The sequence below is a fragment of the Oncorhynchus masou genome, chromosome 2, assembly GCF_036934945.1.
Source record: "Oncorhynchus masou masou isolate Uvic2021 chromosome 2, UVic_Omas_1.1, whole genome shotgun sequence".
Taxonomy (NCBI): domain Eukaryota; kingdom Metazoa; phylum Chordata; class Actinopteri; order Salmoniformes; family Salmonidae; genus Oncorhynchus; species Oncorhynchus masou.
The window spans coordinates 8,815,833-8,835,060 of NC_088213.1; the positions used below are offsets into that span (position 1 = coordinate 8,815,833).

Here is a 19,228-nt window from a genome sequence, read left to right on the forward strand (position 1 = left end):
AACCTACTGATATAACATACCAGCATATACCTAACCTACTGATATAACATACCAGCATATACCTAACCTACTGATATAACGTACCAGCATATACCTAACCTACTGATATAACATACCAGCATATACCTAACCTACTGATATAACATACCAGCATATACCTAACCTACTGATATAACATACCAGCATATACCTAACCTACTGATATAACAAGGTAACGTACCGGCATAGTGATTCAGCGTCGAAGTATCTGGAATGTCTGTGGTCGATGATGACGAGGTCGTGGTGCTTTTCCTGGAAACACTCCAGCGCTGCCTCTGGCGTCCTCGCCACGTTACACCTGAAGTTGGCCTTCTCACACGCCCAGCAGAACCCATTATTCTGGCTGTCCTCTTTGGCAAATACTAACAGTACCTGTAAGGGGAGAGGTTAGGGGTTAAAGGTCAAATACTAACTGTACCTGTAAGGGGAGAGGTTAAATGTCAAATACTAACAGTACCTGTAAGGGGAGAGGTTAAATGTCAAATACTAACAGTACCTGTAAGGGGAGAGGTTAGAGGTTAAATGTCAAATACTAACAGTACATGTAAGGGGAGAGGTTAGAGGTTAAATGTCAAATACTAACTGTACCTGTAAGGGGAGAGGTTAGGGGTTAAAGGTCAAATACTAACAGTACCTATAAGGGGAGAGGTTAAAGGTTAAATACTAACTGTACCTGTAATGGGAGAGGTTAAAGGTTAAATACTAACTGTACCTGTAATGGGAGAGGTTAAAGGTTAAAGGTGAAATACTAACTGTACCTGTAAAGGGAGAGGTTAAAGGTTAAATACTAACTGTAGCTGTAAGGGGAGAGGTTAAAGGTGAAATACTAACTGTACCTGTAATGGGAGACACTGTGCGCACACACAACCACACACAGTCAGTGAGTGTACACATACACCCTCCTACCGAGCAGCATACTTTCACATAACCCCTTGCTTGCGTTAATCCACGGCTTTTAAGTGGCATCTAGGTTTCGCGCGCACACACACACACACACACACACACACACACACACACACACACACACACACACACACACACACACACACACACACACACACACAGAGAGAGAGAAGGCAGGTAGCTAGATGAGTCACTGGGCCTAACAGACGTCATCGTGGACCAGTTGGCAGGAGACACAATCAATGTACAGAATGGGAAGTTTGTTCAGCAGTCTCACGGCTTGCATCACAACTGCAAAATTGAGTTAAAGGTACAAAGACGTCTCTCTGTTCACTTACAGTCCAGGAGGCCAGGAGCTAGGAGGCTAGGAGCTAGGAGGCTAGGAGCTAGGAGGCCAGTAGGTAGGAGGCCAGGAGTTAGGAGGCCAGGAGCTAGGAGGCTAGGAGCTAGGAGGCTAGGAGCTAGGAGGCCAGCAGCTAGGAGGCCAGGAGCTAGGAGGCCAGGAGTTAGGCTAGGAGCTAGGAGGACAGGAGCTAGGAGGACAGGAGCTAGGAGGCCAGGAGCTAGGAGGCCAGGAGCTAGGAGGCCAGGAGTTAGGAGACTAGGAGCTAGGAGGACAGGAGGCCAGGAGCTAGGAGGCCAGGAGTTAGGAGGCTAGGAGGCTAGGAGGCCAGGAGCTAGGAGGCCAGGAGTCAGGAGGCTAGGAGCTAGGAGGACAGGAGGCCAGGAGCTTGGAGGCCGGGAGCTAGGAGGCCAGGAGCTAGGAGGACAGGAGCTAGGAGGCTCGGAGCTAGGAGGCCAGGAGCTAGGAGGCCAGGAGCTAGGAGGCCAGGAGCTAGGAGGACAGGAGCTAGGAAGCCAGGAGCGAGGAGGCTAGGAGCTAGGAGGTCAAATATTTGTCAAACACCTATTTTTCAGTGGCAAATGATGGCAGTGGCAATTGATGAGACTATAACAGACAAGAAATTTTTTACAAAAATGATTTTTCATTTCAGTTCACTAAAACAAGACAAAATTATCTTTGTGACTAAAATCTGACTACTACGTGGACATGATAACATTTTTTTTGAAAAGATTGAAAGCTTTTTAGTAATAAGCACAATTAATATTAGCAGGACAGATGCAAAGCGCAGCTATAGTTCAGCAGTGGGAAGGATGCATCAAACCCAGCATCAAACCCAGCACACACAGACTCAGCTGGTGAGCTGCAGGGGAGAAAGAGATGAGTGTAGGAAGACAGGCAGACTGGCTCCGCCTCCGATTATACCCATCTCGCAGGCGACTTTCTTAGTTCACCTTTTAGCTAATAACTAGTCATCAGCAGCCTTCTAGTTAGCTCCCCTTTGTCTGGAGCTGCTTCAGGAAATTAAAAACAATAGCAGCATTGAGTTTAATAGTAAAACAACAGTCGAGCTATGTTTTTCTCTCCCTTGAATAGGTTATAGAAAAGTAGGCTGTCTGAAATTATAGTCTGGCCCTCCCAGTTTTCCCTCTGCATTTCATATACAGGATCCTTAGCCAACGTAGCCAAGTCTCCTCCTTTTCCTCAGAGAAAAACGTCTTGATTCGAGCCGGCGCTACGTTTGTTTTCTTTCTATAGTTCCTTTCTTTAGGCTAAAACCTTGTTCAGTCATGTTACCTCATTAACTAGCTATAGCTAACAACCTGGGGTGTGTTCAGTTGGACGCAACGTTTAGATAGAAATATGCTATGAAGAATAAACATGCCGATCTGACATGTTGTATAAGGAATAAAAACGGCTCTATTCAAGGAATTTCTATCTACAACGTTCGAGAAAGTTTTACAACTTGGCCTTGGTAACATTACCAGTAGCCTACTGAGTGTAGCCATGGTAACATTACCAGTAGCCTACTGAGTGTAGCCATGGTAACATTACCAGTAGCCTATTGAGTGTAGCCATGGTAACATTACCAGTAGCCTACTGAACATAGCCATGGTAACACAATATCTGACTGGGTTAATAACTCCTCTATATCTGACTGGGTTAATAACTCCTCTATATCTGACTTGGTTAATAACTCCTCTATATCTGACTGGGTTAATAACTCCTCTGACTGGATTAATAACTCCTCTATATCTGACTGGGTTAATAACTCCTCTGTATCTGACTGGGTTAATAACTCCTCTATATCTGACTGGGTTAATAACTCCTCTGACTGGATTAATAACTCCTCTATATCTGACTGGGTTAATAACTCCTCTGTATCTGACTGGGTTAATAACTCCTCTATATCTGACAGGGTTAATAACCCCTCTGACTGGATTAATAACTCCTCTATATCTGACTGGGTTAATAACTCCTCTGTATCTGACTGGGTTAATAACTCCTCTATATCTGACTGGGTTAATAACCCCTATCTGATATCTGATATCTGACTGGGTAATAACTCCTGACTATATCCTCTGACTGGGTTAATAACCCCTCTATATCTGACTGGGTAATAACTCCTCTGACTGGGTTAATAACCCCTCTGATATCTGACTGGGTTAATAACTCCTCTATATCTGACTGGGTTAATAACTATATCTGACTGGGTTAATAACTCCTATATATCTGACTGGGTTAATAACTCCTATATGACTGGGTTAATAACTCTGACTGGGTTAATAACTCCTCTATATCTGACTGGGTTAATAACTCCTATATATCTGGCTGGGTTAATAACTCCTCTATATATGACTGGGTTAATAACTCCTCTGACTGGGTTAATAACTCCTCTAATATCTGACTGGGTTAATAACTCCTCTATATCTGACTGGGTTAATAACTCCTCTATATCTGACTGGGTTAATAACTCCTCTGACTGGGTTAATAACTCTTCTGACTGGGTTAATAACTCCTCTATATCTGACTGGGTTAATAACTCCTCTGACTGGGTTAATAACTCTTCTGACTGGGTTAATAACTCCTCTATATCTGACTGGGTTAATAACTCCTCTATATCTGACTGGGTTAATAACCCCTCTATATCTGACTGGGTTAATAACCCCTCTATATCTGACTGGGTTAATAACTCCTCTATATCTGACTGGGTAATAACTCCTCTATATCTGACTGGGTTAATAACTCCTCTATATCTGACTGGGTTAATAACTCCTCTGACTGTGATAATAACTCCTCTAATATCTGACTGGGTTAATAACTCCTCTATATCTGACTGGGTTAATAACTCCTCTATATCTGACTGGGTTAATAACTCCTCTATATCTGACTGGGTTAATAACTCCTCTATATCTGACTGGGTAAATAACTCCTCTATATCTGACTGGGTTAATAACTCCTCTATATCTGACTGGGTTAATAACTCCTGACTGGGTTAATAACTCTGACTGGGTTAATAACTCCTCTATATCTGACTGGGTTAATAACTCCTCTATATCTGACTGGGTTAATAACTCCTCTATATCTGACTGGGTTAATAACTGACCTCTATATCTGACTGGGTTAATAACTCCTCTATATCTGACTGGGTTAATAACCCCTCTATATATGACTGGGGTAAATATCTCCTCTATATCTGACTGGGTTAATAACTCCTCTATATCTGACTGGGTTAATAACTCCTCTATATCTGACTGGGTAAATAACTCCTCTATATCTGACTGGGTTAATAACTCCTCTATATCTGACTGGGTTAATAACTCCTCTGACTGGGTTAATAACTCCTCTATATCTGACTGGGTTAATAACTCCTCTATATCTGACTGTTAATAACTCCTCTATATATGACTGGGTTAATAACTCCTCTGACTGGGTTAATAACCCCTCTATATCTGACTGGGTTAATAACTCCTCTATATCTGACTGGGTTAATAACTCCTCTATATCTGACTGGGTTAATAACTCCTCTATATATGACTGGGTTAATAACTCCTCTGACTGGGTTAATAACTCCTCTATATCTGACTGGGTTAATAACCCCTCTATATCTGACTGGGTTAATAACTCCTCTATATCTGACTGGGTAAATAACTCCTCTGACTGGGTTAATAACCCCTCTATATCTGACTGGGTTAATAACTCCTATATATCTGACTGGGTTAATAACTCCTCTATATCTGACTGGGTAAATAACTCCTCTGACTGGGTTAATAACTCCTCTATATCTGACTGGGTTAATAACTCCTCTATATCTGACTGGGTTAATAACTCCTCTATATATGACTGGGTTAATAACTCCTCTGACTTGGTTAATAACCCCTCTATATCTGACTGGGTTAATAACTCCTCTATATATGACTGGGTAAATAACTCCTCTATATATGACTGGGTTAATAACTCCTCTGACTGGGTTAATAACCCCTCTATATCTGACTGGGTTAATAACTCCTATATATCTGACTGGGTTAATAACTCCTCTATATCTGACTGGGGAAAATAACTCCTCTATATATGACTGGGTTAATAACTCCTCTGACTGGGTTAATAACTCCTCTATATCTGACTGGATTAATAACTCCTCTATATCTGACTGGGTAAATAACTCCTCTATATCTGACTGGGTTAATAGCCCCTCTATATCTGACTGGGTTAATAACTCCTCTGACTGTGTTAATAACTCCTCTAATTTCTGACTGGGTAAATAACTCCTCTATATCTGACTGGGTTAATAACTCCTCTATATCTGACTGGGTTAATAACTACTCTATATCTGACTGGGTTAATAACCCCTCTATATCTGACTGGGTAAATAACTCCTCTATATCTGACTGGGTTAATAACTCCTCTATATCTGACTGGGTTAATAACTCCTCTATATCTGACTGGGTTAATAACTCCTCTGACTGGGTTAATAACTCCTCTATATCTGACTGGGTTAATAACTACTCTATATCTGACTGGGTTAATAACTCCTCTATATCTGACTGGGTAAATAACTCCTCTATATCTGACTGGGTTAATAACTCCTCTGACTGGGTTAATAACTCCTCTATATCTGACTGGGTTAATAACTCCTCTATATCTGACTGGGTTAATAACTCCTCTGACTGGGTTAATAACTCCTCTATATCTGACTGGGGAAAATAACTCCTCTATATCTGACTGGGTTAATAACTCCTCTATATCTGACTGGGTTAATAACTCCTCTATATCTGACTGGGTTAATAACTCCTCTATATCTGACTGGGTTAATAACTCCTCTGACTGGGTTAATAACTCCTCTATATCTGACTGGGTTAATAACTCCTCTATATCTGACTGGGTAAATAACTCCTCTATATCTGACTGGGTTAATAACTCCTCTGACTGGGTTAATAACTCCTCTATATCTGACTGGGTTAATAACTCCTCTATATCTGACTGGGTTAATAACCCCTCTATATCTGACTGGGTTAATAACTCCTCTGACTGTGATAATAACTCCTCTAATATCTGACTGGGTAAATAACTCCTCTATATCTGACTGGGTTAATAACTCCTCTATATCTGACTGGGTTAATAACTCCTCTATATCTGACTGGGTTAATAACCCCTCTATATCTGACTGGGTTAATAACTCCTCTATATCTGTCTGGGTTAATAACTCCTCTATATCTGACTGGGTTAATAACTCCTCTATATCTGACTGGGTTAATAACTCCTCTATATCTGACTGGGTTAATAACTCCTCTGACTGGGTTAATAACTCCTCTATATCTGACTGGGTTAATAACTCCTCTATATCTGACTGGGTTAATAACCCCTCTATATCTGACTGGGGAAAATAACTCCTCTATATCTGACTGGGTTAATAACTCCTCTATATCTGACTGGGTTAATAACTCCTCTATATCTGACTGGGTAAATAACTCCTCTATATCTGACTGGGTTAATAACTCCTCTATATCTGACTGGGTTAATAACTCCTCTGACTGGGTTAATAACTCCTCTATATCTGACTGGGTTAATAACTCCTCTATATCTGACTGGGTTAATAACTCCTCTATATATGACTGGGTTAATAACTCCTCTGACTGGGTTAATAACCCCTCTATATCTGACTGGGTTAATAACTCCTCTATATCTGACTGGGTTAATAACTCCTCTATATCTGACTGGGTTAATAACTCCTCTATATATGACTGGGTTAATAACTCCTCTGACTGGGTTAATAACTCCTCTATATCTGACTGGGTTAATAACCCCTCTATATCTGACTGGGTTAATAACCCCTCTATATCTGACTGGGTTAATAACTCCTCTATATCTGACTGGGTAAATAACTCCTCTGACTGGGTTAATAACCCCTCTATATCTGACTGGGTTAATAACTCCTATATATCTGACTGGGTTAATAACTCCTCTATATCTGACTGGGTAAATAACTCCTCTGACTGGGTTAATAACTCCTCTATATCTGACTGGGTTAATAACTCCTCTATATCTGACTGGGTTAATAACTCCTCTATATCTGACTGGGTTAATAACTCCTCTATATATGACTGGGTTAATAACTCCTCTGACTGGGTTAATAACTCCTCTATATCTGACTGGATTAATAACTCCTCTATATCTGACTGGGTAAATAACTCCTCTATATCTGACTGGGTTAATAGCCCCTCTATATCTGACTGGGTTAATAACTCCTCTGACTGTGTTAATAACTCCTCTAATTTCTGACTGGGTAAATAACTCCTCTATATCTGACTGGGTTAATAACTCCTCTATATCTGACTGGGTTAATAACTACTCTATATCTGACTGGGTTAATAACCCCTCTATATCTGACTGGGTAAATAACTCCTCTATATCTGACTGGGTTAATAACTCCTCTATATCTGACTGGGTTAATAACTCCTCTATATCTGACTGGGTTAATAACTCCTCTGACTGGGTTAATAACTCCTCTATATCTGACTGGGTTAATAACTACTCTATATCTGACTGGGTTAATAACTCCTCTATATCTGACTGGGTAAATAACTCCTCTATATCTGACTGGGTTAATAACTCCTCTGACTGGGTTAATAACTCCTCTATATCTGACTGGGGAAAATAACTCCTCTATATCTGACTGGGTTAATAACTCCTCTATATCTGACTGGGTTAATAACTCCTCTATATCTGACTGGGTTAATAACTCCTCTATATCTGACTGGGTTAATAACTCCTCTGACTGGGTTAATAACTCCTCTATATCTGACTGGGTTAATAACTCCTCTATATCTGACTGGGTTAATAACTCCTCTATCTCTGACTGGGTTAATAACCCCTCTATATCTGACTGGGTTAATAACTCCTCTGACAGGGTTAATAACTACTCTATATCTGACTGGGTTAATAACTCCTCTATATCTGACTGGGTTAATAACTCCTCTGACTGGGTTAATAACTCCTCTATATCTGACTGGGGAAAATAACTCCTCTATATCTGACTGGTTTAATAACTCCTCTATATCTGACTGGGTTAATAACTCCTCTATATCTGACTGGGTTAATAACTCCTCTATATCTGACTGGGTAAATAACTCCTCTATATCTGACTGGGTTAATAACTCCTCTATATCTGACTGGGTAAATAACTCCTCTATATCTGACTGGGTTAATAACTCCTCTATATCTGACTGGGTTAATAACTCCTCTATATCTGACTGGGTAAATAACTCCTCTATATCTGACTGGGTTAATAACTCCTCTATATCTGACTGGGTAAATAACTCCTCTATATCTGACTGGGTTAATAACTCCTCTATATCTGACTGGGTTAATAACTTTATTTTGAGTTAATCGGGACCCACTGACTCAGACTTGAGCACTTGGACCAGGACTCGAGCACTGGGACTTGGACTTCAGCCATAGGGACTCGTGACTCAACCATTTATAACTCACTCAGGCATCGACTCGAACACAGGAGACTTTGGATTCGATTCGGACAGACAGTTAAGGACAGACCGACCAACAGACAGTTAAGGACAGACCGACAGACAGTTAAGGACAGACAGACCGACAGACAGTTAAGGACAGACAGACCGTTAAGGACAGACCGACAGACAGTTAAGGACAGACCGACAGACAGTTAAGGACAGACCGACAGACAGTTAAGGACAGGCAGACCAACAGACAGTTAAGGACAGACCAACAGACCGACAGACAGTTAAGGACAGACCGACAGACAGTTAAGAACAGACCGACAGATAGTTAAGGACAGACAGACAGTTAAGGACAGACCGACAGACAGTTAAGGACCGACAGACAGTTAAGGACAGACCGACAGACAGTTAAGGACAGACAGACAGAGAAAGAAAGACAAAAGACAAGGCATTTAGTTGACTAAAATGTCCCCACTGTTTTCGTCATTTTGACAATAACTAGAGTAAATCATTATTCAAAAGACAAAAATGTGACTAAGACTTAAGATTATTTAAGACAAAATGACTAAGACTAGACTAAATCTAAAAAAAAGAGTGGCAAAATGAACACTGGTGCGTGCGTAGATGGGATGGCGGGATTTGCTGATTCATCAAGATGAATTGTCTGGCTTTAGTCACACTAACCCTTCACCTCATCCAGTCTCCTCTCAGACCAAATCAGGACACATCAGAGCACACAGGGGTTTCCCCTACGCACAGATCTACGATCAGCTTCAGCTTCCCCAATCCTAACCTTAATCATTAGTGGGGGAAATGCATCCTACTCTTACCAGGGCCCCTCTGGGCTCCAAGAAGGCCCAGCTAGCTAGCTAGCCTAGCATAACATTTATTTGAACCATATTCCATTTAAAAAGGCCCAGTTTGCCTAGCCTTACCAAAGATGATCTATTATATTGACAAGATAGCCGAGTGACCGCTGTAACAATACATGTCTTCAAAAATGGAAGGCAGGAGGAAGGAGGCAAAATCAGGTGGAACCATTCTAGCCAATGAGAGGTTGGATACGCGTGTGAACAGCAAGCACAACTCCAATATAGAGTTATTTTTTTCAAAGTTTGAGAAATACCACATGCGTCCACTTATATCAGTGCACCCGTAACAACCAAACCATTACGTAACATCTATTAGATCAAATAAACCTTACGTTGCAAATGAGCAATTCCATTTTTTGTTGACCAAATTCGACACTCTCATTGAGTAAACCTTCTCGCTTCAACCTCTTCCTCTCTGGCCTTACCTAGCCCAGCGCTAACACAAATAACTTTCTACTGAGGTCTAGCTAGCCTAGCTTAAACTAGCCTAACACAAACCATATTCCACCAAGGCCCAGCTACGTAGCCTAGCCTAGGCTAACACAAATCACATTCCGCTTAGGTCCAGCTAGCCTAGCTTAGCCTAACACAAACCATGTAATTTAGCCTAACACAAACCATATTCAACTTAGGTCCAGATAGCCTAGCCCTGCCTAGCAGAGCGTTGCTAACACAAACTACATTCCACGTAGGTCCTGCTAGCCTAGCAACACAAATGATATCCACTTACTGTAGGTCCTGCTAGCCTCGTTTAGCACTAACACAAACCATAATCCACTTATCTTCACACCCCTTGTCATTACAGGCAGCATACATATCCCAACTGGTAGATGCATCATCGCAGAGCGATGGAGGCAGCGATGGAGGCAGGAATGCTGTCTGGAATTAGATGACAATTCCACAGTGGCATGTTGTTAGAAAAGTCAACATTCCTGCAGAGCCATGCAGGCAGACAGGAGGATTAGATATAGGGTTATGATATAGGTTAGATATAGGTTATGTTATGTGGGCCCAGGCCAGGTCCTCTCAGGTAGACTGCCTACAGACAGACAGACAGACTGCCTACAGACTGCCTACAGACAGACAGACAGACAGACAGACTGCCTACAGACAGACTGCCTACAGACAGACAGACAGACAGACAGACTGCCTACAGACAGACTGCCTACAGACAGACAGACAGACAGACAGACAGACAGACAGACAGACAGACAGACAGACAGACAGACAGACAGAGCGGTAGGAAAGTTAATTACTGCTAACACAGCTATTCAGACATGGGAAACTGTAGGTAAGGTAAAGCTACTGCTAACACACACACTAGCCTAACTGTAGATAAGGTAAAGCTACTGCTAACACACACACTAGCCTAACTGTAGATAAGGTAAAGCTACTGCAACACACACACTAGCCTAACTGTAGATAAGGTAAAGCTACTGCTAACACACACATTAGCCTAACTGTAGATAAGGTAAAGCTACTGCTAACACACACACTAGCCTAACTGTAGATAAGGCTAAGCTACTTAGCTACTGCTAACACACACACTAGCCTAACTGTATATAAGGCTAAGCTACTTAGCTACTGCTAACACACATTCAGATAGATGGCTAGTGTAGATAGTGGTGGGTAAAGCTACTTATTGGGCTCACAAACACACCCGTTCAGATAAGAGTGAAAAATCGTCTTTCTGTGTCTGACTTAAGATGTCTGCAAACACACCCATGAACCTTACTCTACAACAAACTGATGCAGTACTACGCAAACACACCCATGAACCTTACTCTACAACAAACTGATGCAGTACTACGCAAACACACCCATGAACCTTACTCTACAACATACTGATGCAGTACTACGCAAACACACCCATGAACCTTACTCTACAACATACTGATGCAGTACTACGCAAACACACCCATGAACCTTACTCTACAACATACTGATACAGTACTACGCAAACACACCCATGAACCTTACTCTACAACATACTGATGCAGTACTACGCAAACACACCCATGAACCTTACTCTACAACATACTGATGCAGTACTACGCAAACACACCCATGAACCTTACTCTACAACATACTGATACAGTACTATGCAAACACACCCATGAACCTTACTCTACAACATACTGATGCAGTACTACGCAAACACACCCATGAACCTTACTCTACAACATACTGATGCAGTACTACGCAAACACACCCATGAACCTTACTCTACAACATACTGATGCAGTACTATGCAAACACACCCATGAACCTTACTCTACAACATACTGATGCAGTACTACGCAAACACACCCATGAACCTTACTCTACAACATACTGATGCAGTACTACGCAAACACACCCATGAACCTTACTCTATAACATACTGATGCAGTACTACGCAAACACACCCATGAACCTTACTCTACAACATACTGATGCAGTACTACGCAAACACACCCATGAACCTTACTCTACAACATACTGATGCAGTACTACGCAAACACACCCATGAACCTTACTCTACAACATACTGATACAGTACTACGCAAACACACCCATGAACCTTACTCTACAACACACTGATACAGTACTACGCAAACACACCCATGAACCTTACTCTACAACATACTGATGCAGTACTACGCAAACACACCCATGAACCTTACTCTACAACATACTGATACAGTACTACGCAAACACACCCATGAACCTTACTCTACAAGATACTGATACAGTACTACGCAAACACACCCATGAACCTTACTCTACAACATACTGATACAGTACTACGCAAACACACCCATGAACCTTACTCTACAACATACCGATACAGTACTACGCAAACAAACCTATTCAGATAGATGTGAAACCTTACCACACAACACAAGATAACCTGCTAACAAACCTATTCAGATAGATGTGAAACCTTACCACACAACACAAGATAACCTGCTAACAAACCTATTCAGATAGATGTGAAACCTTACCACACAACACAAGATAACCTGCTAACAAACCTATTCAGATAGATGTGAAACCTTACCACACAACACAAGATAACCTGCTAACAAACCTATTCAGATAGATGTGAAATCTTACCACACAACACAAGATAACCTGCTAACAAACCTATTCAGATAGATGTGAAACCTTACCACACAACACAAGATAACCTGCTAACAAACCTATTCAGATAGATGTGAAACCTTACCACACAACACAAGATAACCTGCTAACAAACCTATTCAGAAGGCAATCATGGGAAATCTACTACTTGTCCTGTCCATTCAGCAGGGTGTAAATGTTGTAGACAACTGATGAAGGCTGGTCTAAACAACTCATTCTAATAAATATAAAAATGATTCTGTAATTTAATGACAGGGACTATAATGTTGCACCTGTAGCAGTGACAGAGATGTACCTAATGCTGGAAAACAACAGGAAAACAGTTAGACGTGCCCTCCTCTGTGATTCAGACTTCCTGTAGTAGTTCACTGGATCTGGCACAGCCCTGTGTTTATACCACAGACCAGTCAGACCGTACGTACTGCTAACGTCCTCCCTGAGACCCGATGAAAAGGACGCACGCACACACAGGGGCATTCCTGTGCCATTTCAGAAAGTTGCAGGGAAATACGAATCACTGATACATTTTGCTTGTCTTATAGTTTACTTGGTCAAATTAATGAGTTTTCTAATACGTTCAATACATTTAGCTGATTTCCTACACAGTTCAATAAATGTTTTAATTTAGTTTAATTCCGTTTTAATGAGAGAGAGACATTGAGAGGGAAAGAAGGGGAGAGAGAGTGAGGGAGAGAGACATTGAGAGGGAAAGAAGGGGAGAGAGAGTGAGGGAGAGAGACATCGAGAGGGAAAGAAGGGGAGAGGGAGTGAGGGAGAGAGACATTGAGAGGGAAAGAAGGGGAGAGAGAGTGAGGGAGAGAGACATCGAGAGGGAAAGAAGGGGAGAGGGAGTGAGGGAGAGAGGGATAGAAGGGGAGAGGGAGTGAGGGAGAGAGACATGGAGAGGGAAAGAAGGGGAGAGAGAGTGAGGGAGAGAGACATCGAGAGGGAAAGAAGGGGAGAGAGAGTGAGGGAGAGAGACATCGAGAGGGATAGAAGGAGAGAGAGAGAGTGAGGGAGAGAGACATCGAGAGGGAAAGAAGGGGAGAGAGAATGAGGGAGAGAGACATTGAGAGGGAAAGAAGGAGAGAGAGTGAGGGAGCGAGACATCAAGAGAGAAAGGAGGGGCGAGAGAGTGAGTAAGAGTGAGAGAAAGTTGACTTCTACTCCAAACTAGAAATATCTTCTCCTTCTGGTAGATTCAACAGAGTGTGAGGCTCTTCTTTTCTAGGAAGTGTTCTACACCGCTAGCCAGCACCTCCTCTAACCAGGTGTTCTACTCTGCTAGCCAGCACCTCCTCTAACCAGGTGTTCTACTCTGCTAGCCAGCACCTCCTCTAACCAGGTGTTCTACTCTGCTAGCCAGCACCTCCTCTAACCAGGTGTTCTACTCTGCTAGCCAGCACCTCCTCTAACCAGGTGTTCTACTCCGCTAGCCAGCACCTCCCCTAAACAGGTGTTCTACTCCGCTAGCCAGCACCTCTTCTAACCAGGTTTTTTACTCCGCTAGCCAGTTCTACTCTGCTAGCCAGCACCTCCCCTAACCAGGTGTTCTACTCCGCTAGCCAGCACCTCCCCTAACCAGGTGTTCTACTCTGCTAGCCAGCACCTCCCCTAACCAGGTTTTTTACTCCGCTAGCCAGCACCTCCCCTAACCAGGTGTTCTACTCTGCTAGCCAGCACCTCCTCTAACCAGGTGTTCTACTCTGCTAGCCAGCACCTCCTCTAACCAGGTGTTCTACTCTGCTAGCCAGCACCTCCTCTAACCAGGTGTTCTACTCCGCTAGCCAGCACCTCCCCTAACCAGGTGTTCTACTCCGCTAGCCAGCACCTCCTCTAACCAGGTCAACAAAGACATGTCTCACACACTAAGGCTAAACATATTACATGGGGTATTGTGTCTGTGCTAACAAAGGGTCTCGATAGTATAAACTATCGCAAATAGTGTGCGTCAATACTATGGGATGGATCAAATCAACCTGCTTCAGCAACGTCTGGGTCCCAAAAAGCACCCTGTTCCTTATATACAGTATGTACTGCAGGTAATAGGGAGCCATTTGGGACACACCCTTAGTTAGTTGTGAACACGACACATGTCTTACTCTGGACACTTAGAGGAGAGGTTAATTACTCTGAACACTTAGAGGAGAGGTTAATTACTCTGAACACTTAGAGGAGAGGTTAATTACTCTGAACACTTAGAGGAGAGGTTAATTACTCTGAACACTTAGAGGAGAGGTTAATTACTCTGAACACTTAGAGGAGAGGTTAATTACTCTGAACACTTAGAGGAGAGGTTAATTACTCTGAACACTTAGAGGAGAGGTTAATTACTCTGAACACTTAGAGGATAGGTTAATTACTCTGAACACTTAGAGGAGAGGTTACTTACTCTGAACACTTAGAGGAGAGGTTAATTACTCTGAACACTTAGAGGAGAGGTTAATTACTCTGAACACTTAGAGGAGAGGTTACTGGGTATTTGTTATTGAGTGTTCTGGAACAATGAACATTCTAAGAATAACACAAGCACTCCAGGAACTAAAATCACCTACAGTGAAAGTTTAAAAATGCCTTCTCACACAGACGCCCCTCCCCTCTCTCACTGGGTCTCTCTCTCTCCTCCCTTCATCCCTCTCTCTATATTATCCCCCTCACCCCCTCTCTGCCCCCCCCCCTCTCTCTCTCTCGTCACCTCACTACTGGATAGTTTAACACTAGACAAAGGAGAGAGCAGAGTGTTTGAGAGATGTAGTATAATGAGCCATTGACCATCGGGCAGAGAATGTCGCACACACACACACACACACACACACACACACACACACACACACACACACACACACACACACACACACACACACACACACACACACACACACACACACACACACACACACACACACACACACACAAGCACACAAGCATGCACGAACGCACACACACACACACACACACACACACACACACACACACACACACACACACACACACACACACACACACACACACACACACACATACACACACACACACATATATAACGTGCATTGTTCATTATAGTATGTCCATAGTGGTTGATGTTTGACTCTGTTGCCTAGACAACACCAGGGTACGCCACACACAAAGCGTCCATTAACAGTTTCTCTTTCTTCTGTTTGAATGTTTGAAAGGGGGGATTGTTGTCTTAAAGACACTCAATCATTTTCAAATGGGAGATTATTGGCCTTGTTGTTTTGGGGAAAATCACAAAGTTGACCGTTTCCAATCTGATCAGGACATTCAACAGAGGAACCAATAGAAACTCTACCTCAGTTCTCAGTCAGATCTGGACATTCAACAGAGGAACCAATAGAAACTCTACCTCAGGTCTCAGTCAGATCTGGACATTCAACAGAGGAACCAATAGAAACTCTACCTCAGGTCTCAGTCAGATCTGGACATTCAACAGAGGAACCAATAGAAACTCTACCTCAGGTCTCAGTCTGATCTGGACATTCAACAGAGGAACCAATAGAAACTGTACCTCAAGATGATCTTCGTATAACCTCATTGGTCCAAACTGCACCTGGGTAAATGTGTTCTGGAACAAAAGGAAGGAGAATGGTTAGACAAACAATAGTTACACAGCACAGGCCCCAAAACATGTCATAGTCTTGACAGGCTTTCTGAACTATCTCCTCAATGGAATGTAGAGAGAAAAATAAATAATTTAAACTCTGATGAGAGAGAGACTAAAGAAAGAGAGTGAGAGAGAGTAAAGACAGAGAGAGAGAGAGAGAAAGATAGTAAAGAGAGATAGTTTTGACAGAGAGAGAGAGAAAGAGATAGTAAAGAGAGAGATAGTAAAGACAGCGCAAGAGATAGTAAAGACAGAGAGAGAGAGAAAGAGATAGTAAAGACAGAGCGAGAGAGAAAGAGATAGTAAAGAGAGAGATAGTAAAGACAGCGCGAGAGATAGTAAAGACAGGGAGAGAGATAGTAAATACAGAGAGAGAGAGAGTAAAGACAGAGAGAGAGAGTAAAGACAGAGAGAGAGATAGTAAAGAGAGAGATAGTAAAGACAGAGAGAGAGATAGTAAAGACAGAGAGAGAGAGAGTAAAGACAGAGAGAGAGATAGTAAAGAGAGAGATAGTAAAGACAAAGAGAGATAGTAAAGACAGAGAGAGAGATAGTAAAGACAGAGAGAGATAGTAAAGACAGAGAGAGATAGTAAAGACAGAGAGAGAGATAGTAAAGACAGAGAGAGATAGTAAAGACAGAGAGAGATAGTAAAGACAAAGAGAGAGATAGTAAAGACAGAAGAGAGTAAAGACAGAAAGAGATAGTAAAGACAGAGAGAGAGATAGTAAAGACAGAAGAAGAGAGTAAAGACAGAGAGAGAGAGTAAAGACAGAGAGAGAGAGAGAGTAATTTCAACATACCAATTAGGATGGCTAAAAATACTTGAATCAGTCATAGAGCCCATTGCCCTTTATGGTTGTGAGGTCTGGGGTCCGCTCACCAACCAAGACTTCACAAAATGGGACAAACACCAAATTGAGACTCTGCACGCAGAATTCTGCAAAAATATCCTCCGTGTACAACGTAGAACACCTAATAATGCATGCAGAGCAGAATTAGGCCGATACCCACTAATTATCCAGAAAAGAGCCGTTAAATTCTATAACCACCTAAAAGGAAGCGATTCCCAAACCTTCCACAACAAAGCCATCACCTACAGAGAGATGAACCTGGAGAAGAGTCCCCTAAGCAAGCTGGTCCTGGGGCTCTGTTCACAAACACAGACACACCCTACAGAGCCCGAGGACAGCAGCACAATTAGACCCAACCAAATCATGAGAAAACAAAAAGATAATTACTTGACACATTGGAAAGAATTAACAAAAAAACAGAGCAAACTAGAATGCTATTTGTCCCTACACAGAGAGTACACAGCGGCAGAATACCTGACCACTGTGACTGACCCAAAATTAAGGAAAGCTTTGACTATGTACAGACTCAGTGAGCATAGCCTTGCTATTGAGAAAGGCCGCCGTAGGCAGACATGGCTCTCAAGAGAAGACAGGCTATGTGCTCACTGCCCACAAAATGAGGTGGAAACTGAGCTGCACTTCCTAACCTCCTGCCCAATGTATGACCATATTAGAGAGACATATTTCCCTCAGATTACACAGATCCAAAAAGAATTCAAAAACAAATCCAATTTTGAAAAACTCCCATATCTACTGGGTGAAATTCCACAGTGTGCCATCAGAGCAGCAAGATTTGTGACCTGTTGCCACGAGAAAAGGGCAACCAGTGAAGAACAAATACCATTGTAAATACAACCCATATCTATGCTTATTTATTTTATCTTGTGTCCTTTACCATTTGTACATTGTTAAAACACTGTATATATATATATATATATATATATATATAATATGACATTTGTAATGTCTTTATTGTTTTGAAACCTCTGTATGTGTGATGTCTACTGTTAATGTTTATTGTTTATTTCAGTTTATATATTCACTTTATATATTATCTACCTCACTTGCTTTGGCAATGTTACTACATGTTTCCCATGCCAATAAAGCCCTTGAATTGAATTGAGTAAAGACAGAGAGAGAGAGATAGTAAAAGAGAGATAGTAAAGACAGAGAGAGAGATAGTAAAGACAGAGAGAGAGATAGTAAAGACAGAGAGAGAGATAGTAAAGAGAGAGAGAGAGAGAGAGAGAGAGAGAGAGAGATCAGCACCACAGGTAACTTCCACAAAGCTGTGAACGAGCTGAGAGACAAGGCAAGAAGGTCCTTCTATGCCATCAAAAGAAACATAAAATTTAACATACCAATTAGGATCTGGCTAAAAATACTTGAATCAGTCATAGAGCCCTTTATGGTTGTGAGGTCTGGGGTCCGCTCACCAACCAAGACTTCACAAAATGAGATAAACACCACATTGAGACTCTGCATGCTGAATTCTGCAAAAATACGTAGAACACCAAATAATGCATGGAGAGCAAAATTAGGCCTGAGAATTACACATGTTTCCCATGCCAATAAAGCCCCTTGAATTGAATTGAGAGAGAAAGACAGAGAGAGAGAGAGAGAGAGACAGAGAGAGAGAGAGACAGAGATAGAGAGACAGAGATAGAGAGGGAGAGACAGAGAGAGATAGAGAGAGAGAGACAGAGATAGAGACAGACAGACAGACAGACAGACAGACAGACAGACAGACAGACAGACAGACAGACAGACAGACAGACAGACAGACAGAGAGAGAGAGACAGAGAGAGAGAGAGACAGACAGACAGAGAGAGAGAGAGACAGAGAGACAGAGATAGAGAGAGAGATAGAGAGACAGAGAAAGAGAGAGAGACAGACAGAGATAGAGAGAGAGACAGAGATAGAGACAGACAGACAGACAGACAGACAGACAGAGAGAGAGAGAGAGAGACAGAGAGAGACAGAGAGAGAGAGACAGAGAG

General features: G+C 42.1%; 1 pseudogene; it reads right to left on the reverse strand.

The window, feature by feature from the left end:
- The window catches only part of LOC135552440 (high affinity cAMP-specific and IBMX-insensitive 3',5'-cyclic phosphodiesterase 8A-like), a 90,962-nt pseudogene extending 74,628 nt beyond the window's left edge, over positions 1–16,334 (reverse strand).
- Between the last annotated feature and the right edge of the window lie 2,894 nt (positions 16,335–19,228).